The sequence below is a fragment of the Taeniopygia guttata genome, chromosome 2 (assembly GCF_048771995.1).
Source record: "Taeniopygia guttata chromosome 2, bTaeGut7.mat, whole genome shotgun sequence".
Taxonomy (NCBI): domain Eukaryota; kingdom Metazoa; phylum Chordata; class Aves; order Passeriformes; family Estrildidae; genus Taeniopygia; species Taeniopygia guttata.
The window spans coordinates 27,529,514-27,555,392 of NC_133026.1; the positions used below are offsets into that span (position 1 = coordinate 27,529,514).

The 25,879-nt window shown below is 35.5% G+C and overlaps 1 protein-coding gene across 1 annotated transcript in view; it reads right to left on the bottom strand.

Moving 5' to 3' along the window:
* THSD7A (thrombospondin type 1 domain containing 7A) overlaps positions 1-25,879 on the bottom strand; it is a 267,166-nt gene that overhangs the window by 216,546 nt on the left and 24,741 nt on the right. The window contains exon 3 of the mRNA XM_030264733.4: positions 10,052-10,178. The gene's annotated coding sequence lies outside the window, so the exon portion shown is untranslated. The remainder of the gene's footprint in view (positions 1-10,051; positions 10,179-25,879) is intronic.

Genomic DNA, 25,879 nt, shown 5'->3' on the forward strand with positions numbered 1-25,879 from the left:
GGGTCCCAGCACAGGAAGGACAGGGACCTGTTAGAGCAAGCCCAGAGAAGGCCACCAAGATGATTGAAGGGATGGAGCACCTCTCCTATGAGGAAGGATTGAGAGAATTGGGATTGTTGAGCCTGGAAATGACAAAGTTTTGGGGTGATCTAATTGCAGACTTCCAGTAATTGAAGAGAGCCCATAGGGAAGCTGGAGAGAGACTATGTGAGTAAAATGTGACAGGACAAGGGGGAATTGTTTCAAACTGAGAGTAGGTTTAGATTAGGTATTAAGAAAAAAATTATTTACTCTGGGGGTGATAAGACACAAGAACAGATTTCCCAGAGAAGTTCTGGACACCCCATTCCTGGGAGTGTTCAAGGCTGGATTGGATGTGGATCTGAGCAACTTGGTCTTGTAGAAGGTGTCCCCGGCCATGGTAGGGGACTGGAACTAGATGATCTTTAAGGTCGGTCCTGTCCTGGTTTGGGACAACCCCAGAACAAATCCCTTCCAACCCAAACCATTCTATGATTCTACGAAAACACAGAATTAAAGACAAGGTACAAAGAGGTTTCAGTCAATATATTTCAATGGAAAATACATCCCATCAAGCACTTTTTAAAAATCATTATCCTTATTACAAGCATTCAGCTCTTATTCTGCACAGCTGTTGGCTCATGTGTTCAGCTGTGATGGTGAGAAAACATTAAAAACTTTGGAGATATTTCAGCTCTGGGAAGGAAGAGTGGGGAAAGGCACTGTATTCTGAGTTAATGTGAAGGCTGATAGAGTTGAAATTGTTAGCAGTCAATCCTGTGGAGAAGCGTGCAGACTTTAGAGATGAAATACAATCACAAAAAGAATCAAAAAACCTCAAACCCTCAATATGGTAGACTCAAACTGACAATAATCTTGTGTAATTTTTTGCCCAGTAGGATTTGCAAGGGTCTTAGGAGAAGTGCTACAAAGGGCCAGCCAGCACAGAGGCAGGTGCTGCTAACAGCCCCCAGTGCCAAATACACAGTGGTGGCAACAACAGCCCTCATAGACCACAGGGGAACCCTGTTCCTGGCTGCAGGCAGGGACAGCCCCAGGTACACAGTAACCTACCTCCACCTCTCTGTCAAAGAGGAACTCAGCTCAAAGAGGAACTCAGCTCTGTAAAGGCCTAAAGGTAACAAATTAAAAATAAAAAAAAGAAGAAAAAATCCACTGCTGAAACAATTCAACTGCAATATCTAACACTATGCACGATGAAAAACAGTCACAATAACACACACATTAAATATCTAGACATTAAACAAAAGTATGTATACCAATCAGATTATTGACATTCATGCAAAATCACATAACTTTAATATAATCACAGTGTGACATAATTTTAAGAGTGTCCAGCTGGAATAATACTAGAGAAGGTGTATATGCAGTCCAGCACTGTGGATTAACGACAGCACGTGTCTTTGCAAGTCACTGCTCTTAGACTCTTATCTTACAGACTCCAAAAGACTCTACCTTGCAGTCATATAAGAGATGAGATTTTAGACTTCAGAAATAATATTTTTATAACAGATTTTCAAAATACGTTTATTTCAACACTAGCAGAAGCCCTCATCCAAATTCTAGAATAGAAATGCTGAAAAAAATAAGTAAGCAAGCAAATCTAAAAAAATTATCAAGTGGAAACATTGAATGACAGGTTTTAATATCAATGTAACATCTTAACTAATAGTTCCATTGGAATGGAGGAATCAGATCAATAAATAATCTTAGGTAAGCAGAAAATACTTCCAAAATGAAAAATCTGCAGAAAGACTTTTTTTTAAATGAACTTAATATTTAACTTCTGCATTCATGAAGGAGATTAGAAAAAGCAATGCTAAATTTCCCATGATAGGTGAGAAAAGCACATGAAACAGAAGAGTAAGAAATGCATCAGCACGAAAATCTACCAACTGATTGCATCCTTCCACCAATCACATCCTCCAAGAGAAACAGAAAACTGTAATCCTATTTTTCCTACAGAAGCAAAATAAAAGTATTAGAGACTCCATAAAAATAAAATTATGCCTTTTGGAATGTTTCTGTAATGTATATAACAGGCTTTGCAGTTAAAATATTAGTCTTAAATATGAGAGTTATGCCTGTGCTTGATATTAACAATTTCCATTGAAAAAGTATATTCTAGTTGATTTTTACCAATTTAATCTAATCTAGCTATTCTGCAACCAAACATATTTCTTAGGGTGATTCTTGTGGTCATGATTTTGGGTTTGTTTTCCCTAGGTTCTATTGATGGAGTGGGGAATAAGAAGTTAGTTCAAACAAACAAACAAAAAACCAGCACACCCACAATTTAACAAATAAACATTTGCAAATTAATTCCCTAAAAATTTCTATTGTAATACTTTTTCAAGATAGAAGAGTTTGAAGTTTAGCAAGCATCTGGCACCTTTTGATCTACTCAAAACAAGAAAAGAACTCTTACAATTCTAATAAAAGTTTAGGAATCACAAGTCATGGAATTCCTAGAAGAGGCAGTAATTGCAGAACATCAGTCAAAGGTTTCATTACACCAGCTGCACTCCCCATTCTGTATGAGACTCATTACACAGGTGTAATCCTGCCAGCAGGAGAAGCACTGCTGCAGCAGCCAAGAATGGCACTTAATTTTACCACTGCAAGGCAGACCTGGAGCCTTTGTTCCCACACTGTCTCCATAAACACACATGATGGTAGGTAGTAGAAATAAATTTCCAGACTGGAATGTTAGGTAAGGAATTAGAAAAGATGAACTTGTCCAGGAGAGTCATTTGAGGGCAGGAAGGAGAGGAAAAACTGTGGATGATATTGATATTAGCTCAGGATTGAGACATTCCAAACTGGATCCTACCTAAAGCAAAAAAAACAAGTTTCATATGCCATGGAAGCACCCATTCCGAGGCTTCCAGTACCATAATCTAACACTTCATAAGAGAATCAGGGAATTATTTAAGCTGAAGAAATCTTTATGACCATGGAGTTCAACTGTTTATATGGCACTGCCAAGTCCACCACTAAGCCATGTCCCTAAATGCCACAACTGCATATTTGTTGAACACCTTCAGGGATGACAACTCATCCATCCACTTCCCTGGTCAGCCTGTTACGGTGCTTGACAACCCTTTCCAGGAAAAAACATTTTTCCTAATATCCAATCTAAACTTCCCTTGGTTCAATTTGACACCATACTATGTATTTTGTCCAAATTTTTATTCAATTAATTTGAAGTACGTTGTAGTTCCATATACATTTATATTAATAGCAGTTCTTTAAAATGTAGAAAATCAAAAAAATCTCCTTTCAAATGTATACTGAATTCTATATATTTAATAACCTTATCACTATGGTTACACTGTGAATTACACTTCATTTTTACACTTTGCTACTAAAGGAAACAATTCTAGTGAGTAAACCAAACACCATGTCTTTGGAAAGATTTGTGAAGTCTAGTGTGCTGGAAGCTGTCTCAAAATATTGCACAGTAGCTTTAAAAAGACAAAGTCCAGTTTCAAAACCTGGTAGTTTTGAAAACAAAAGTCTTCAATTATCTAATCACAGATTTCTGAACATGTTAAAGAGCTTTTATTTCCCCTGGTAAACTACACAATGCTCTATGTCCTTGTAGTGTGTCCTCAGTTGCATTCATTTACACAAAGATGTGCAGAGCAATGATGGACATAATCTGAAGACAAAGCATTTTTCCTGAAAACTGTTTTTTTCTGTAATGGTCTTCCTAATAATGCAGCTGGTAGCCAGGATTTCAATACACTATTTTTTAAACTATATTGGGAAGCTGGGTTAATAATGGGGGAAAATGTCAAATTACTCTACTCAAGTAAAATGAACAAAAAGAATTTTGATTCTGCTGAATTAAGGAAGAGCCTTTTACTTTTTTTATATCCAATTTCAGGAAAAAATAACTATTCCACAAGCAATATGCAATGCATTTCCAACCTCAGGAGACAATTCCACTGTTTAAAATATCATATGGTATGGCTTGAATAGATTTTACACTTAGTGAGTATCCATTACATAACTTTACTCCACTGCCTTTAATTACCCCATTAAGCAAGTTGGTATTTGCATTTGCACTTACAGCAGCTGCACTAGAGCTGCAGGGCACAAGAATATAAAACCAAGAAGAAAAATTAATAAAACATTATCTTTTCCATTTAGCAACTTCACTTTCTTTTTAAATGGAAACATTTATATTAGTAGACTACTCCAGCACTGTATGATAATAAATCACATAAACCTTGTATTATTCAAGCCAACTGAACTGCCAGATAGAAGTATCATCACTCACTAACGGCACAACTTGCCCTTAAGCTTTTCTCATTTTACGGTATTTCTGAGGAGTCACTTTGTATCTGAAATTGTTATTCAAAACATAAAAAGTGGTACAAATGTAATGCAAGAGAAATCCCTCTTGTTCTAAATCTTTTACATAAAAAATAATTTAGAAATTTATTTTAATGCATTGCACATCTTTAATAATCTGGACACATGTCTGAGTAAACAAGGACAAAGGTTTTAACTAATTAATTAAAAAATCTGCAAGTCATCACACATTCTTAGAAACAGCTTCCAGGTTTCAAGACCATTTATTTTTCAGCTAGCCTATGTAGTTTACAACACATTTCTTAAATACTGCAATAATAATTATTACATAATATTGTAATAATTAATATATGACTATTAATAAATGTTACTTATTCCATTCACATATTCCCTAAACATTATGCATATAATAAACAGTAAGAAACAGAGCACTGAGAAATATCAATTATTTCATGAAGAGCCATTGATCCTGAAAAGCCAGTTCCAGAGAGCTGATTGTTGCTTTACTACTTCCAGGCACATGGAAGCCCTTTTCCTCAGCAAATACATAATCATGCTTCTACCATGCATTAGAATACTGACAACCTGTGTATGCAGATGAAGGAAGCAAAGTAGCAGTTTTGATTTTGCCCATGTCCTTTATTTTTGAAGTCTTAAATTTGTAGCTGCTACAAAATATCCTATTTCTATAAAAGTATTATCCATGAGAATCTCACTACAATACTTTCTTGTATCTGGCAGGAATGACCCTATATCAGGCTTTCTGCTGTCCCCAGACTTTTCTCTTACTGCAAATTTATCCACCTGAGATCTTTCTCAACAATCTCTATTTTTCATTCTTGAGCAAAGCTAAAGCACCTATTATTAATAAGCAGAAAAACCACTATTTTAGAAACATGAGAAGCATGTTACAGCATGGACCAACAGTCAATATCTATTCTGGTGCCAAAATTCAAATATTAACACAATTGGAGCATGATTAATATCCTAGAAGCTTCCTTCTTACATAAAGCAGGTGTGTATAAAGGAAAAAAGTTCTTAAGGGCTGTAAGAGTACCCTGTGATTACGTATGTTACAGCAGCTGTATACCTTTAATAATGACATTTTCTCTATGAGCTTTTTCTGTCAACACAGGATAGGCCTAAGATACACTGGTTTAAGTGCTATAAACACTGGCCTAAATAAAATCCTACGAGTATACCATTTTTCATGAGCTGTTTAATTGCATTGCTCATGGAGAATTGTAAGGGCAAAGGAAATGTGATTCAGCTCAAGCAGCATATTTATGCAAACCCACATAAAAGTACAATGCAAAGAATCAGAGGAGCTGCATATCAGACATTTCACACCAATAAGAAAGAAACTAAATTATCATGCAACTTTCACAAGCCTTAATCTGATTCGCCATTTCAGTTAAAGAACTGACTTAGCAATAGCAAGGCTTTGGGCACAGCTGCCAATTCCTTCCAGTTGGATGAGAAATATTTCTTGCCTTCTTTCTGAAAAATTTGACATCTAATTCCCATGAAGCATCACATGCCAGTGGTTAATTAGGGAACATTTTGCAAGAAGTACTAAAAATTGTCAGCAACACAGCAGGCAAATATTGACATTTTTTACAAGCCATGCCACTTAATTTCTCTTTCCAGAGCTCTTGCAGGCAGGCAGCTGCTGCCCAGACAAGCTGAGAACCTGTACACTTACTGCAAATCCCAGATTTCAGATACTTACTCAAACTGGCAAGAAACATTCCTCCTACATCACTTTTAAACATTTGACAGCCTGGCCATTCATTAAATGCATCTTGTAGCAATGTCCACAGATAACTCTATAATTCTTCCTGCCAACAGCTGAAAAGCAATGTGATAGGAAGCTGGGAGGACTCCTAGGTCTCAGAGTACCTGATAGGCAGGGGGAAAGCAGGAATAAAAGCAGTGTGAAGGCACGGGGCTGATGTGAGAAGGCCAGGAAGAGATTACACTGATTAATGGCTGGATAGGAGATATCCTTCTTCACTGAGCAGCTGGAGAGCAGGGTTAGCTGCTGGTCAGGAGGTAATCAGATATTTGCAGCGAGACTTGATGCAGCCTATGGCTAAAAGTCATGTCACTCAGATCTGTGTAAATGCAACAGAACTGTCACAGGCTCCCAGAGAATAAATAGGAGAAAGTGGGAAAAATACAAAAATAAAGAAAAGCAAAAAAGGCAAAACCAAAATAAATCAATAAAACAATAAAACCCCTTGATGTCCTTTCTTCTCATTTTCCATACATCATACTAAATTTAAGTAAAATTCCACTTTTACTCTAAACTTGAGATCCTTGTGGCAGGTGTGGCAGATGTGATTCAGTAATGCCATCTTCCTGAGATGGAAGATGGGGCCACAACCACTGCAGTGGGTATAGACATACATATCCAATTATAGGAGCAATTAGAGAGGATAAAAGACAGATTAGGTCCTCCCTCCAGAATACATACCCTGCCAGAGGAGCTGAGGCCAGGGAAAAGGTGGTAGGGGTTAATTACCAGCTGGAACACAAACGCTTTCTTTTTTCATGGTTCAAAATGTAAATCTGTCTAAGTGCCATAATTTTAGCCAAGCACTGACACATGTACATTTTAACAGAAACATCTAGCTATTTTAGTTATTTTCCCTCTTTTCTTGGGTGATCTGAAAAAGAAAATATTATTTTCCTTTCATTTACACACCACCCACATGATAAAAACAAATTTTACAATCCTCTCAGTATCAAAGACCAAATATTTAGCATAGCCATATAAACCTGCCACAGATCACACTCTGTTGAAGACATTGTACTCTGTAGCACAAAGAAAAAAAATCAAAAACTTCCATAACATAGAAAAAACATTGTTTTACTATCAGTGTAACATGTGCAATTCGTTTTCAGCCAAAAGGTCACCTTCAGCAAACACTGCTTCATCTTTTAAGGGCTAAGACTAGAGCATTTAGTCACATTGTTATGGCCTTAGTTCCAAAATGCCCTGTGCCCACCCCTACATGGCTGCTGGGGGCTGTGTAGGACCCCCAAGACACCAAGGACACCCAGGGTGCCCCCTGGACCTCTCTTGTGGTGCTCCCTTTGTTGTGAGAGATCAGCTGAGGTCAGATGTATCAAGGAATGAACCAGAAGTTTCTCTCATTAAGCAAAAACTGTTCTCATTCTGAGATTTTCTTAAACACATTTGACCAGTTATCAGATGATGTTTTCCAGCTCCATATGTCTATCAAGATGACATTTCTGCAAAGCTTTAGCTGAATCAGATCAGCCAATTGGACTCAGAAAACAATAATTGCTCTTGTAATGTAAGACACACACACACTGTTCAATTTTCTAACTTTACTGTCTATTCAAACTTACATCCAATATTTATTTAACATGTATAAAATTTAATTGAAGTAAAATGAGATACTGGAGAACTTCAGAAATAGTATCTTTTAATTATCACAACAGTTTTACATAAAACCCAAATAAAAACATTCTTGTGTTGATTCAGCTGGTACAATTTTGACTTTATACTTCATATGCTGTTACACTGCCAGGGACTGCATAAAAGAGCAACACTGCTTAATCAACATCGTTCTTTTAACACATTTATCACCATGCCTTCTCTATTAAGAAGTTGAGCTGGTTGCATTAACTAATCAAAATGCCTTTGAACATCCATTAATACTGTTCAGTTAAATATCTATTGGGTTTAAAACCAATGTGAAGCTCATTTAATACTCTCCATGTTCTACTGGCATAAATCTTTTAAACTACTTTTTTTTGCCACTAAAAGGGCAAAGTAAATGGTTCCTCTTATTACAAACGACTTCAGAGACAAGAGAATCAGCCAACACTTATTGCTGAAACTATTAATGATTTTCATTAATGACCACGGAAATACTATTTGAACCAGAATAAATAACGAAGAGTTCAGTGCTTCAAAATATAAATACTTAATAGAAAGCCTGTTTTTCTGTTATAAAAATCCTAACTTTTAAGTTCAAATTAAAAATACACACATTCCATCATAATATTATCCTGAAAACAGCATTTTTCAAGAAGTGAAATGGAAAACAAGGAGATGTAACTCTTCATTCTTTCCCAGTTGATGGCTGAATATGGAATTCCCAAAACAGATGGTAAAGAATATGTAACACAGTGAAGGTCCTCTGGGTTTGATATGCACCTCTTTTCAGCACCACCAAATTCTTTAACCTCAGTTAACATCTGTCAGAATCAGTAAAATGGTACCCCTCTACTGTTACTATTATTTTTTTTTGACCTTGATATCATGAACATGAATGTAATTATGATAATGAGCCAACTATTTTCTACAATATAGAAATCAAAAAGACTAGTACCCCCTCCCTTTCTCATGATAATACCTGAACATTCTGGCTTTATTTCATCTTCAATTGCTAACATGTAACCACTAACACGTTGTTTAGTTTTTATTTCTTATTTCTAACATGAAAAAAGCCCAGAACAATAAAAACCAATCAGCAAAGTTTTAGAATATTCATAACAACACGTTAGATGTATGATTAATGGAGGATAATAAACAAATATTTTAATGTTTGCACTATTTTACTGGTTTTACTGGCACAAATTTTGAATGACAGCACATCTGTCTGTTAGGACAACTAAGTGTCAACAATGCATCAGCTGCACCACACACTCTGCATATTTTATGTAGTTAATATAAAAAGATTGTTGATGATTTTTGAGCGGATTTAAGCTTTTTTAGTACTTTTAGACAATCCAGCCATATCTGCCTACCACATAAATTTTGCCCCATAATTTCCCCACGTTTCCTAGAATTTTGTCCAAAATTTGTTGAACAAAACCAAATAATTTGGAAAAAAAATACAGTGGCTTGCAGATTATGAAAGTAATGTGTACACTTTACTGTGAGGTCAGATCTGTCACAGTGGAAAAGCAAATAAATTAGAAGCCACTATGTAAAAGTGACTTAAATAGGTTTGGACAGACCGAAATATAATTAGCACAAAACTGTTATCCTAGTCAGCCTATTGACTGTTAAAATAGTGACTCTGCAAAAAAACTCCTGGCTTTGTTTCTAAAGGTCACGAATAGACTAAAAATCAGGCTATTTCAGAGGAAAGATTCTTTCATATCCTGGTCAGAAATAAATCTTTGCAACTTTGATCATTGTGGTATTTATGGTCAAACTATTCAGACAAATAAGTTGCAGATGAAAAGAACATTATTTTGTTACCTACAATTATGCTTTGAGTCAAAGATATGTTAGCCAAATAAAGGTTGACTTATGATGAATTGTACAATTTCACAATGAATTTTTGACTTGTGAGACAACCTAAGAGCACAACAGCAAGTTAGATATTATTTCCTAGAGACATTCCTAGTTTGCTTTACTCAGACATATTTATGACTAGAACAAAAATATAAAACTTAAACATTTCATTTAGATAAACTGCAGCTCTCTGATATACACATAAGAATCATGTCCATTTTAGCAGTCTACTTGTGAAACTGCTTCATGCAGATTGCAGCTCTATCTGTAAATTACATCTTAGGCAAAGATAATTGCTATTGATTTGAGATATTTCAAATTTTCTGTAAGAAGACTCAAAGGGGGTTTAGGAAAGAAACAAACTCCACATGGAAAGTAGTAAGCAGCACAAATTAAACGCACCTTTCTGCCACACCAAACATTAATTCTCCACTGCCAGCCAGGGACTTCACAACCATCATGACTCCACAGCATGTTAAATCAATACCATAAGGATGGGAAACATCCACGTAATGAATTCAGAAACAACCTATAAATAAGCAGACAAAAGAAGGCAAAAATTGAACAAATTACCCATATGAGTTCTCCTGAGGATTCACTAAAGGAGAGGTAGTGATGAAGTAAACCATGTAAAAGTGATAGTTAATTTAGCATCAGTATCTCCATATAGCCAAGAACATTTGAAGATATTTAAAGCATATTTTAATAGTTCTCTACATTTCAAAGTTTACTATGTCCCATGTGCCCCTGGATACTTTTGAATTCCCCTAAGAAGCCCAATGTTTACCTCTCAGTTGTATAATCATCACAGGGCATTCCACACATTTTTTGTTTCTGTGAAAAACTGCTGCCAGGCATCTGTTTGGGACCTTTTCTACTCCCATTTTTTTCCTATTTATGCTATCTGAGCACATTACTTATATCCATCTCAAAGTTGTAATTTAAAAGGACATTCCTCTGATTCATGGCTTAGTCTTGCTCATTCCTTTCCAAGTCTATTGAAAAATATTTTTATTTTCAATCTGAATCTATATTTAAAAAATAAAAAATATACACCATATTTTGCCTGTCAGGCCTTACAGCCCCAAACAATGCAGATTAAATTTTTACAGAGGCTTACTAAAATAAAAAAAAGTCCAACTCTCTGAAAAATTAATTGGCCCAGCAACCAAGCGATACAAAAGTAACCCAGTAAGCTAAGCGCAGAACATCGGCACCAACAGGCAGAATAATTTTGCATTTATACAATCACACCTCCAAATTTCCTTAAATATGCCAGCTAAACAGAAAAAATAGCAACTGTTAGCCATTCTTTTCTGCTCTATTTGCTCTATGTCTCAGTTCTTTATTTTTGGAGTTCAGTGAAATCCTCAGCCTTACAACTAACATCCTATTCTATCTTAAGGACACAGAAAAATAGAACAAGTTGAATATAAGAAGATGCACCACAATCAGGACTCTTCCCCTAGCTGCACATATTTGCCTACATTGAGAAAATTCTATGATTATATCTAATCTCATTTGAGAGTTTCCAACCCTATTTTAGCTTGTTCTGTTAAGAATCAATAAGGGAAATGTGTATGTAGTCAAAACTTTAGGCAAAGAAGTTTTAACATAAGGCAGACCTTATTGTAAAAAGTGCTACTCTTCACATTTATGCTGTAATATTACAGTTGTATATTGATTACTGTATAAGAATGGCAACAAGAGGAGACAATCGTGTCCTTTGCACCATCACGATTGTGAATAAGAACACTTTATTGAAATCCCACATTCCAAAAAATTATTTCCTTTTTCTTAATGAGGAAATTTTAAAATAAGGAGCTGTCTGGTATTATCCAAAAGCAGTGCTGCTCTGTATATAGGCATGCCACCTCCTAGTTGAGAACTTGAAGCAAGAAGCCCATTGGAAAACAGAATAAAATATCCTTTGTGGTTTGTTTTACATCAGTGGCAGTATGACTTAGATACCTTCATTCAGCAGCAAGTCTCTCTCATTAATCAAAGTTAAAATTCATTTACTGGCCTTTTAGTCTTCTTTGAAATAACACAATGTACTGGCTTGGGCTGGGATAGGGATAATTTTCTTCATAGTAGCTCATATGGGGCTGTGTTTTGGATTTCTGCTGAAAACAATGTTGATAACACACGATGGTTTCAGTTATTGCTGAGCAGTGCTTACACAGAGCCAAGGCCTTTTCTCCTGCTCCTACAGCAGGAAGAAGCTGGGAGGGGACACAGCTAGGACAGATGACCCCAACTGAACAAAAGGCTATTCCATGGCAGTGGTATGATGCTCAGCCATTTATATAAAACTGGAGGAAAAAGGGTGAAGGGAGGAAGGGATTTTTGGAGTGATGGCATTTTTCTTCCCAAGGAAAGGTTAAACATGATGGAGCCCAGCTCTCCTGGACACGGCTCAACACCTCCTGCCCAAAGGAAGGGTTGAATGCCTTCCTTGTTTTTCTTTGCTTCTGCACAATGCTCTACCTGTCAAACTGTCTTTATTATCAAGCCACAGGTTTTCTCATTTTTACCCTTCTGATTCTGTCTCCCATCCCACTGGAGAAGGAGTGAGCAGCCCACGAGATTTAAACTGTAACACACATTTACTCTGTTTCAGGAAATTTTAGACCAAACTCAGTTGGAGCAATAAGGAAGTCTAACTGAGATGAGTTAGTTTGGGAGATATCCATATATTAGTGTTTATTTTCCATCCATAAAAATGGCAGCCATATAAAGTAAACACTCCAAAAGTTTCACATAAGCAGCACAAAACAGCCAGTTACACACAAGCAGTAATTTGAGTAATGCACACAGTGGACTGGTCAAAAGAAACAAATTTCCTTTTTGTTGAACTTCTGGACTATTCGAAATGAAGCCAAATTCAACCAAATTTGACAAATCAAGTTTACCACAAGGTTAATATTTCACATCCAGCTTTTCACTTGAAGCAAAATTTTATAGCCTGAAGAATGGAATTATAATAAAATGCTGATAAGCCCATACCACACAAATAAGTTTCTGCTAGAGGGTGGGTTCTCTATTCTTAACATTACAAAATAAATGGATCTACATTTGAGAAATAAGATATAACTCACATTCAGTAACTAATTCTTTATGTTTTTTTCCATCTGATACATGGGAAATAATTATCTACAAGAGCAAGTTCAGCCTGGTCAGAGAGCAAGAAAACTACATAAATATTCCCATAATTGGCTTGTGAGACTTTAGGGAGTTGAAGATAAAAAATGATAACTAGTTATTATAAACAACCTGCAGGTGGTGTTTTCTTACTCTCTGTTTTCCTGGTTTTCCAAGATTATTTATAAGAAAGGCATTTTGTTAATTAACCAATCGGGTGAAATGTATTGATTAATTAACCAATCTGGTCTGTCTGTATCAGAACAGTGTATAAAAAAGAGAATTTCAAAGTAAAGCAGGATGCTGTGCAAACCGTCCTTCTGGTGAGTCTGCATCATTTCTTACTCTACAGTGACATTTTTCCCTTCCTAAGTTCAAAGTTGAAATTCTTCAGAGTTCATCCATAAGGCCAATTAGGCCTATTAAATCTCATACAACAGCAGTACTTAAAAATGAGATACAACATTTGCAAAAGCAGAAGGACACATGCTCCTGTGGCTCAATTCCAGCCCTTGTATCTTAAATACAGCTCCAATGATTTAATGCAGCAAATAGTTCATGTAGATTTCTCCCTCCTGGTGCCATATAATTGAGTTTTAACTCTTTAAAAAACCAAAGCTATTCTGAGCATTCCACTAATAAAGAGTGCATTCAGAAGAAATGCATAACCAGTGAAGGGCTGTCATTTGCTGTCATTTACAATAAGAATCTGCAACAGATTGCACAATGAAACACCATGATACCAATACAGCATCCAAAACTTGATATTCAAGTTTCAGGATTCATATTCAAATAGGAATATGAATCCTGTTGACTTGCAAACAGGTATATGACTATTAAAATTAGAATGCCAGAATATCCCAGTTTACTATTCTAACACACTGAAGTTTAACAGTTACTATGAATGTTTTAGACCCTAAAAAGAGACTATTTTTTTATTACTGTGACAGTTGTAATTACTAAAATATATAAACTCAGGAAACAGGGATCTTCCACAAACTTTTTTAAAGTAGTCTTGATGTGATGACCTCCTGTTCACAAAAGGATACATTCCATTGCAAAAGGTACAGCTTTTTATAAGTAGCAGTTTTGTTTTAGTTGTGCTTGCTAACTTTGTAATCAGTTTATGTGAAAATACCTGTAAACTACAAAGTAATACCTTACAGTATTTTGCTGACAGCTGATAGACTGTGAAACTAATTTCAACACTATTTTTACTCATTCTAGTTTGCTTTTTCTTTTTTTCAATCGTCATCTGATAAACCTCATTTTCAATCAAAACAGTCTTTCAATGTTTGCTTGATTCCCATCTGCCGATTTTCAAAAGAAATGGTCACTGCTGGGTAGTTCTTTTCCATAAAATTTTTTTTCCACCCATGTACATTGCAGTTTTGAAAATATTTATTTTCAAAATACCTTGTTCCATAACAACTGCAATATCAGAAATATTATCAATGGCACACTGTTGCATTCGGTAACTGTTATGTAAATCCATTAAATAGTCCTAGATTATATCTAGTGTTTTCACCTTCCTTATAGTCGAACTGTATGAATACATACATCTAATGCAATTCATTTTAACCCGTCTTGACAGAAATCCTAATTCTCTGAGGTAAAATATAACCAGAGCATGCCCACACAGAGAGAGAGAGCATTTTCAACAGCTCCATTCTCCTTTTCCTCTTTTGGTGTACCAGAGTTGGTGATCTTTTGCATTGCAGTTGGGAATACTCTGTGAGAAGTTTCCAAGCCTTTGGGAACCTCATCTCTAAGTTACATACAATAGACCAAACCAGTTCATCAGAAGAATCATTTATGTAATTAAACCCAAGAAGTATGAAGACAGCCCTTCATCTCTTAATTTTGCATATGTTAATCTGTCTTGAAATTGTGTCTCAGACATGTAAGCAGTTCAAATTCACTTTGGCTCTTTTTGCTTCCTTTTGTGACTTTTCTGACATTTACTATGTGTGTATACATCTGCATCTAATATTCCCATCTGCAAATGTAGTTTATATTATAACACACACATATATCAGAATAACAGAATAATAATAAGCTCAGAAATAGCCATTTTACAGCAAGGCTTACATTAAATAAATATATTTAAATCACAGAATCCCCACCACAGCTATGAACACTTTGGCACTGGAAGGTTTTCTTTAGATTTATTAACACTGTCTGTGACTCCTTAGGCCCAAGCAAGCCTAATAGGGACATTACTGGCTGCCATACCCAAGCATCTTTAAATGACATCAAAATGAAAAATAACACACATTTTTAAAAATCCATTATAAAATAATTTTTTAGAGAGACGAGTTCATCTGAACAGGGAGAGATAACAGCATGGCAGATGGATGAAGGTGCTACATGAATGAGTAAAAAGGTAATATAAAGTCAATGATATGTTGCAAGTATTTCAAAGTCCTGATGCAGCTACTGGAAGTAAACTCAAGGGAAGAAATGAAATTTTATCCATGTTCTGTGTTCTTCATAATGGGAAAGGATAAGGATTTTTGTTTCTAGCCTTCATTAGTGGTATTACTTCATTCCTAATACTATGCAGAGAATTTAATTGCTATCATTTACACCACAATGTGCCCTTTGCCTCTTTTAAGGGAAACAAACAAAATATTCCCCCATATGAAAAGGAGATCTGCCATCTTTTTTATTATTTCAAAGCATTTATAGCAGGCAGAGATGCAAACAGTGAGCTACATCAGTATGAAAATTTACAAACACCACCATCCCATGGTGATGAAAAGGAAGAGGGCAATCATCCAACTCCTGCTTCAGTGTTTACACAGAGCATTTTATTGCAACTCCCCTTTTCCTCTTCTTTTCCTGTACTTAACCAGAATAATGCTATGAAATACTTAATTCTAGTACCTTTTCATTTCCTCAAAAATTACAATTCAAGATCACTAGTTCATCTACTTTGTATCTGGTTTTGATGCCACTGAATGCCTGGCCTCAGGAAACAGCAAAACCATTCCCGTGGGATTTTACTTAATGGTTCTTTCACATTCTGCTTCAGGGATTGACACAAACAGAAAAATCTTGGATATTGCCCTCTGAAAAATACACTCACAGCAGGGCAATTTGAATGTAATTTGGAATTCACTAAGGACTTGGATAATAATTTATCTTTGCCAAATATATGTTAATTAATTCTAATGACTTTAAAATAATCTCCCATTTTGGTGCTATCATACTGCAAACAAAAATTAATAAAAGGCAATTAATTCTTATTATACTTTATTTCATAACATCTAGAAGAGGCTCTTAATTGATCAAATTTAACAACAGTATTCCATGAAAAGACCACAAGAAACTCTTCAATAGACCATGAAAATCAATCACTTGAACTCATTAAAAAATTAATAAATTAGTTTTAAAACATAAAAAAGTCATGTTCTCAATAGTTTCTAAACTAATTTGCTTTAGGATATGGTTACTAGTAGATAGGGTACCAATATTCAATTTATATTTTGATTCTATTCCCATCTAGATTCAAGGGATTCAACAGATCACTAACTAACATTACATACAATCACTTTCATGCTACTTGATTTAACTCACAAAGACAATGAAGGGTTAAATACTGACATGTGTCTATATTTAGCATTAATGATGCAGGATTACACATACACACAGATATGGCTTAATGAAGCCAAAACAGCAAGTGCAATCTCTGTTATTATACAGCCATTGGTAGACTACTACAAATTTATAACCTCAAAGGGTGTTTAAAAGTTAATAACAATGTATTACAGTTGTGCCCATCTCACAAAAGTCGCAAACTTTGCTGTTCACAATTTGTGATAGCACTTTAAATACAAAAGTGTCTACAAATCATCTTTAATTGAGCAACACCCTTACAAGTGCTTACTGTAATGAGCCCTTCATATCAGTCAGAAGAAAAATTCACAAAATTTCATTGTCATTTTTCTTAGCTTACTTGACCAACATGTGTGTATAGATGGCTTAATGGTTTACTTGAGTACTAAACTGAAAATATAAAACCTGTGTAAACCTAGAAAACATATGCTCAAGTGCTAAAATAAATATTCCCATTCACGCTGTTCTTTAAAACTGAGATCAGAGTTTTTTTACATGGCACACAGGAATTTAACTGCAGAATTCATTAAGGTGAGTGGAAGGAATACAGCCAAAATTTACTACCACAGAAAGATTTATCTTTAGAATACATCTAATAAAATTTAAGTATGAGCTGCAGTACCTTAACACTTTAAAAAGTCATAGGAGAAAAAAGTGGTTGTGAGGCTACAACATAAAGCTGAAGGAAAAGAAGCTTTATATTGCCTTGTTCCAGCAACTGTGGTAAAATATTATACACCTCTTGTAAGTATCTAATTACTGATGTCCTGACTTTTATTTCATTTATTTTGACAACCTAAACTGCCTCTAAAGTGCCTATCTGCATTTGCATTTTAATGAATAATAATTGATATTTATTCAGCACATTATATTTGCATCTCAGAGGTTCATTTACAGATTAATATTCTTATTACCTAAAACAAACTATGCATAGATACTCGGGCTTGGGAATTACTAGCAAGCAAGCAAGACACTGTGGGTAGCATTATAATTTGGTCAACCTGTTGGCCTCAGCTTTGGCTTTTGCATTGTATTAGGTGGCAGTGGTGGCAGGGAATCCTGGACTCCAAGCTGTACTGCAGTTCCAGGGAGATAAAGAATTAGACATCTCACTGAGTTCCCTAAAGGTTTTCAATTTATGCCATTCTTGATAAAGTAAGTACTGTAAATCACCCAGAATAAATTAGTAGTACTCACTGCTTTCTACAATCACACTGCTAGTAAAGAAAAAAATGGAATATATTGGTACATTGTGATCAAAAAGAAAACCAAAATATCAAAAAAAAACACAGATACCCAGGCTTGTATAAGTTTATGAACCTGACTGATATATATTCTGCCTTAACCATGCAAATTCAAATAAGAGCAACAAAAAGGTCCAGAATTGATTCCAGAAAGTGCATTCCACCTGCATTAATTTGATTCCTGATTGTGACAGTCACAATTCAATAGTCACTACAATGATTTCCTTACTTTGACACAAAAAAAAAAAAAAAAACCACAAAAAATAATAAAACCCAAACTTTATTGCTGTAGTAAATTTGATTACATATTTTACAGCTTTGGATATTCACAAAAAAAACCACAAACCCACAAGCACAAAAGTGACATTTGGATTTCATATCCATGACTGGTTCTCTGGCAGATCAGGTTTAAATGTCAAGCTTCTGTGAAAAGATTTACCTCCCAGCATTAATCTTTCTCATCCATACATTCTTATCAGGACATTTATATTCCAGCATCTTAGAAAGTACTTGGTATTCTTTGTGTATATCTCCCTATTTCCTGGGATAATGCTGAGCCTAATCTAAACCAAGCACTCATGCAATGGGCTCCCTAAATTTTAAAACTCTCAAGTGAAGGCTGCACTCTCTGAACACTCCTGTTTTCAGATTAACCTTTTATCATACAAAAAAAAAAACTTATTTAAAAATAGATATAAGATAGATATCTACCTCCTAGGCAATGTAGCTTATGAACAAGGCCAGTCACTCTGGAAGCAGACATCTAGAATAAATGAAAGACACCTTGAAGTGCCTCTTTGTCTCCTCCAGCTCCAAGTGGTGGTTATGCTAACTCAGTAATGCACACCAACACTGCAGGCACCAAAACAGATCCCTCCTTATGAAAGATACTAAGACACAATTACCAATTCTGAAAGAATTAGCAATATTTACATACAGACTTTGCAAAGGCATTCTGACTTTAGACGGCTGCAAATATGGGACTGGACTTTAAACCTAACTCCAATAGTATAATCTAATCAAGAAGGACATTAAAAATATTTTTAAGAAACTTGTAGAAGATGAGGAAGAATACTACCATATGATGTCCAGTGGTATAACCTCTGGATATAAGAATAATCCAAAAAGAAAGCTACAATCAAACCATGCTATCTGTGGTTAGACAAAATAAACTTTCTCAAACAGCCTCTTCTAGATATTTTCTTCATATAGAGAAACAGAGAGCGCATGATTCTCAGAAAATTGCAGCTCACACTTATCAAACTCTACTGTCTACTCTCAAACTCTAATATCTACTGCAGCTGACAAGGAGATTAATTGCTGTTCTGTTAATGCTAAAAGAATTATTACTTTTATCACATAGCTATTTTATATATATAGGTTTGTAACTAAGAATTCTTGTACCCAAACATCTATTCTAGTGATGGTCCCCACACATCATCCCACCAGGCCAAGCAAGACTCAAGGAAGGACCCCCAGTGCTCACCAATAAAGGGTTGGTGTGGAGGCTCCACCTCGAGATGCCTGCCTGAAGTCCACACTACTGTAGCAGAGGCAAACAAGATTTCTTGTGCTGGGTCTAACTTGGTAAGTGCAAGCCTATGCCATTTTGGCAAGAAGCAAAGAGAAGAGAGGAAGAGAACCTATATCAGTCCTTTTTTCACTTGCTTGCAGTTTCTTTTTTAATGTCTTCAAGCTGATGTGTTTTGCTGAAAACTTAACTCTTAACGGTTACATTTCTTGGTCTTTTCTAAACTATAAAGAGGTTGAAAACTGAAGAGTTACAGAATACATTTTTTTGGTGATGTGTAAACATCAGTGTTTTAGCAACACCTGGCTTACCTAAAAATCTTTGGTTTTTGATGTAAGAAGCTAAGGGAAAGAACAACTTCCATTCCAGTGCAGCATTCTTTTTAAAATCCTAGGCTATTAACAACATTAATGTCTTTCCCACCTAACTATTTTTAAATACGGGAGGAAATAAGCAAAGGCTGGCCCACCATGTTTCAAGTATTTCAAATCACATGGTTGATAATGAAAGAGAGGAAAGCAATAAGATCAGTCTACAGAGCAGATTTAAAGACAGCATATAATCACTGCATAGCATGAGACGGCCTCTGGGCTGTAATCAGTCAGGAGCCCTCAGTAAAATTATTACAGTGATACAATGGAGTGTTTCTGGCTCAAAAAGTAAGAGTATTAATACTGAGTGAAGTCCTTGCCCCATTTGATCTTAATAAAGGATTAAGGCAGAGAGATACATGGCTCCCTACGGGCAGATCCCTACAGCTTCACACAGAGGTTCTGGGAATCCAATGTCATTGCTGTTTCAGGACGAGCCCCCAGCAACTTCTGTTATATGCTAACTCTGCTAAAATAAGAATGAAAGAATTTAAGATAGAGATCATGATGTCTGAAGACTGGAAGACAAATGGGACTTGAGATTAATAAAGATAAGTCAAATATATCCTTGTAAGCTGACAAAAATGTTTTTTAGCTAGCTAAACTGGATAACCGTGAATATAAATGAATCTGAACATTCAGATGCAACGGAAAATTAGGCCTAAAACCAGTGATGAATAAAATAAGTTTAAATCCCATTTGTTGTTTAAACCCCAGTTGTCTGAGGTTACTGACAAAGTACGGTTATTCTTTTCTACAGAAATGGTACACAATACTTATCTCCAGAGGAAGCATTTTAAAACACTAAAATTGAAATAAAGTAAATTTGCCAGGGAGGGGAATAACATTAGGCTAAAAAAAACTTATGTGAAAGAAGGTATAAGAAAAATGGGCAAGGAAATGTCAAGGTCAGTTAAGCCTATTTAAACATCCTTCTCATGTAAATTACATGTTAAGAAGTAAAAAAAATCTGCAAAAGACCAAGGGCTATGACTGGAAATGGTAAAGATACACAAATTATACCAAGTCATTTAAGACACACAGGAATGACCAAGAACTCTAAATGACCAGAAATCTGCCAGGAGCTGGAGGAACTCTTTGGTCTTCAGAGGCAGAGTAAGGATGTAGCACTGAAAAGATAAAAAAAGAATCAACCAATCCTGAGAGAGAAATTTATGATCTATAAGTATTCTCATGAGCAGTTCCAATTAAATGCATTTGTGTCTAAAATATCAAGTACTGAAATCCATTCTAGAACAGAGACGTTCTCTTCATATACGTCAAATTCCCAAATTTTCTTAAAAGAAAAAAAAATGCAGACACATTACTTTGAAATTGCAGGCATTGCAGAATGTTTCATGCTTTTAACTGATGGATGCATATTTTTAAAATAGAAAAAATTCCCTATTCCTTTTCCCCAACTCATCTTCTTCCTATGCACAAAATAAACAGAAACCCCCAAAGCCTTAACTAGGCATAAATAATTTCTAAAAAAATCCCAACTTTAAGTAAGCGGTCAAAGCCATATACATTGCTTTACTACAAACTGATTGTGTTTTCCCATATTCTTTCATCCTTTTTTCTACGAACTGGGATATTTTTTTTCATTTGAAGGTCTGCATGTTGCTATGCCTTGTTTATTGACTATTTATTTAATGATTATTGCTGAAAAAAATCTATTGGCATTGAAAAAAATTAAATTAATCTCCACTTAAGCATTCTTTGTTTGTGCTTCATTGTGCTGCATTACCTTTTTTAAAAGCACAACTGCATTTAATCCTAAAAAAAGGTGGAGAGGGTAGCAGAGATGACTACAATAAAGCATTTTAAACAGTTTAAAGACTCATTCAGCCAGACTACAGAGAAACAGCATACAAAATAAATTAGATATTTCTTCAATTAAAAAAATATAATTAAATTTTAAAACTGCAAAGAAAAATATCAATGTACAATCCCATTGACAGACAAGAATTTGAATCTAAGGATTTTTAATTCTATCAAATGACCATATTATTCTCTATGTTTTTGGTGTATACTTTTGTATCTAAGTGAATGTAAATCCAAATGCCAGCTGAGCTTGCAGAAGTTCTATCTTTAAAAATCATGAAACTTCATATAGTGTTATATTCCATTTTACAAAAGTAAGTAAAATTTGAAACCATTTTTGAATGTGTGGCTCAGCAAAAGACCACAAGAATTTGATGCACATCTGAAAGCTGATTAGTGTGAGACATGCAAAATAAAACAATGAGAAAAAATTGTGGGTCAAGGGTCATTTGTTTCTATTCTTCTATTAAAATAAAAAAAATATTGTTGAAGTTAGTAGAAATTGTGACAGCACCATATAATCTGTACAGAAGCAGTGCATGTTTTCACTGACAAAAGCAAAATTAGAAAGTAGAAAGACATTGCAAGGACACTTCTTTTTTTAAGGTCTAAAATGGCCTTTTCTCATTTCTGGAACAGAATGAAGCCAGAAAAAGTCTAGGTAATGACAAAGTCCTGCTTTATCTTCCTGTAATAGACTACTACTAAGAAAAAGAAAAACCAGAACAACGCTTCAGTAGAATCAGATTGTGTGTGATCCAGGGTTCATAAGAAAAGCCCTTTTGAAGTGTGATTGGGACACAACATACACCCACCACAGAGTGCAGCAAGTCCTACACCTGACACATTCATCTCATTGCAGCATTCCTAGGGACAAACAGTCATTTCTTCTTCACTGAAGAGAAATCTAGCACACACTTTGGCATGTTATGGGCAGGCTGGAAATACTGAGTACATGAACTTCTTTGCAAAAGCAGAAGGACCTGGAACTCCAAACTACTTCTCCATCTAATGTGCCAAAATGTCAGGAATTTCAGACAAAAATTTCATTACAGACGCAGAGGAACTAATGCTGGTAAATATAGATGTGTACACATACAGAAAAAACTGAATGTATCACTCATATACAATTTTTACCTTTGCTTTTCTTATTTAAATAGGCCAGGTATTCACCCTCTATCTGGAAATAAGAGTCCCACACAAGACTGGCCAGAGTGTCTCCCAAAAGGTATCTCATTCTCAGGGCCCTGTTTTTATCCTCTTTGAACATCTTTGCTCTCAATTTTATTTGAAACCAAAAGTGTTTTGGTTGTCCATTTTCCAGGGAAAGTTGCACCATTCCAAAGGGCCACCTTCTCCCAGTGCTATCAGGCAGACAGCATCCAGCTACATGTCAAGAGTAATGCGCACTTCCAGACCCTCTGGAGCACAGCAGATACACCAGTATGAAGGTATAATTTACACTTTCAGTGCAGACCCAACTCACGGCTCATGTTTGAATAGAATACACTACTTCAGCTGGAAGGGATCTGTAATGATAAACTGGTCCAACTGCCTGACCACTTCAGGACTGATCAAGTAAAATATGGTTTTAAGGGCACTGTTCAAATGACTCATAAATACTATCGTGTCATGTTATCACCAATGTCTCTACAAAACCTGTTCCACTGTTTGACCACAGTCTCAGTAAATAATTGCTTGATTAAATGCAAGAGTTAAAAAAAAAAAAAAAAAGATAAATTAATTATGTACAACACCTCTGGATAAAATGAAAACATTTAGCTATTTCAAATAATAAAGCCTGAAGTAAGTTCTATGCATGACCAGTTCATCATATACCTTAGTTTTAATAATTGATACTGTTTCGTGGCATTTGCATAAGCATTTCCTTCTGTATCATGTAGAACATGTTAAATATTTTAACTCATCTTCCATCCCAAGACTACCACTGCTCTTGAAGAGAAACAGAATTTAGGGTCTCCTACAGACAACATATTATTTCACTCTCCACTGTTTCCTTTAGAGAAGAGCTATCTAACAGAAGTCCATATAGCTTTTTACTAATTACTGCAAAGATGATGCACAGTAAAACAAAGGGCAACATGGAACATGTGCTGAAGCACCTATCTAACATCTTCTAAAGTAGGGCCATCTCTGCCAAAGAAATTCCTGTCACGTTAATGTTTATTAATGCCTCCCTGGAAGCTTCTAATCCATTAAGATCTTGGCATTAACATCCAGAATCAACTGCACAAAAAAAACAGGTTGTGTTCTATGAGCTACAGTAAGAGTTGTATTCCCCTGGAGCAGCAGAGATCAAAATCCAGAGTCATTCACCTGAGACCTTGCTCAAGGAGATCTGGCTAGTTTTGTAAGGCAATACTGAATATTCACTAGAGGAAAGAGCAAGAATGACTCTCCCAACTACAATCAACCAATCTCTAACTTTAGTGTTTTATGCTGCAGAATGCTTCCACAAAGGCAGAAAATATTTTTCCCATAGTCTATGCAATCAGAAATATGGATACAAGTCCTCTGGACAAAAGCAGAAGGCTTATCACTAAAGAAAATGTCTGAATTACTGGTAAATTTGAAAGCAAGGATGGATGTTCCTCTAGTTCTAGCTCTTCCATTTCCTGCCATCTACAAGTGCACCAAGGTGAAAGAGGATGTCCTTTATTCTGTGAAAAAAATCTACAAAATAAAATCTTTAATTAAAAATGCTTTGCGCTGTCACAAAACATCACCTTGAACAAGACACACTAATAGCCATAAAAAGAACTTAATGAGCTTTAAACAGAAAGTATGAATTCCATTTCTTCAAAACTGCTTTCAACCAAGACCTGAGTATGACAAAGCTTTCAACATCTAGCACCCATTCCAGGAAATAATGTGCTCTTGTTTTACTGCTATCTACAACAAAGACACACTGTCAAACAACTTGCAACACAGTTCAGCTCTCTTGTATGGAACTGTTGGCCAAGGTCCCTGAAACCCACGGAGGGTTTCATTCCACAACTGTGGTGCACAGAGAAAAATAGGTCTTGTTGACACTTGAATTGTTCCTGCAGATTCTCTCCTTCAACAAATTCACTTGCTTTAACAGGAGTCTTTTAAAGTCTCTCAATGTTGATTTCATATACACATTCTAAGTGTTATAACAACAAAGTGTCATGGTAATTACCTCTCAGAAAGCAGGGAAACCACCGCACAAATCTCTCACATAACATGCATTCAGATTAGGCTTCTGCATGCACAGTTTTAACATCCATTTTCATTTTCAAATTTTTTTGTACAGAACGGTCACATTTTGTTTAACAAAATATGTTAGGATCTTAGGATCTTCTACAAGAAATTTTATATACAAGCAAGCATGTGTGGAACACTAGTAAAGCATACAAAAACAGATGTTTGCATCTAAACCCACATAGCTCAAGTATTAGTAGAAAAGAAGCCTGAGAGACTCAGATGAGCACTTTTAACTTTGGGTGAGAGAATGCCACCATATCCACTGCCTCTATAGTATTTACAGTTTCCTAACAAATTGCTAATTCCAAGAGCCGAGGTTCCAAACAGGTGTTGGAAAAGCTACATTAGATTTAATAGGAAGAAATTAAAATGTATTTTCCCTTTCTCAGAATGTAAATTTAGGCCAATTTCTTTTTCCTCTCCCTAGGGAAGGCTTAGAAAAGCTTCTATTTTACCCTACATAATTTTGCCCCATTTTACCCTACATAATTTTGCCCCTAGCAATTTTCTCCAGTTAAGGTGGCTATCTGGTATTGCTCACATCTTCAGCCTAGTTACTTACTTTACTGAAATTCTTTTTAAAAATTAACTGATTAGTATGAGCATACAGTCTTACTCTGGCCTCAGAATTAGCATGCTCACCAAAATCAATTCTCCCAGTGAGAGGGGTTTTTGTTGGGTACACAAAGGACTTTATAAACAATTCAACAGGCATGAAAAAAAATCACATAATGATCATTTTCATTACACACATGTGTGATTGCATGACAGCAATGGATAATACAATGGGCTACTATTCTCAATTACAGAATATATGCTAATAGAGCATATTAAACAAATTTTCATCTCTACTGTACCCATGCAATCCTGCTGAGTGCACTGGAGCTGACTGAATGACCAAGGATATACAATTTGGCTCAGGAAGGCTATTCATACTGCCTAGCTAACATATATAACACAAGTAAATCTCTTCTAGGGTGCAGACCAAAAGTATCTTCATTAAAAGTTAGGCTCTTGACTTCAAACACAGTAGCTAAAGATGAAATGCAGGTGATGTGAATAGCTCCCAAAAATCATATATACTGTGAAAAAATCCCCACCCTCTTATATGAAGCTGGTTCTAGTCAAAGACCACAACAAAATTTATTAACCAACTTTCATTTAGATATGCCTGCAAGATGACTTCAATAGTTCTGTGATGAAATTGAACACCAAATGAAATAATCTGCTTCAATGGCAGGAC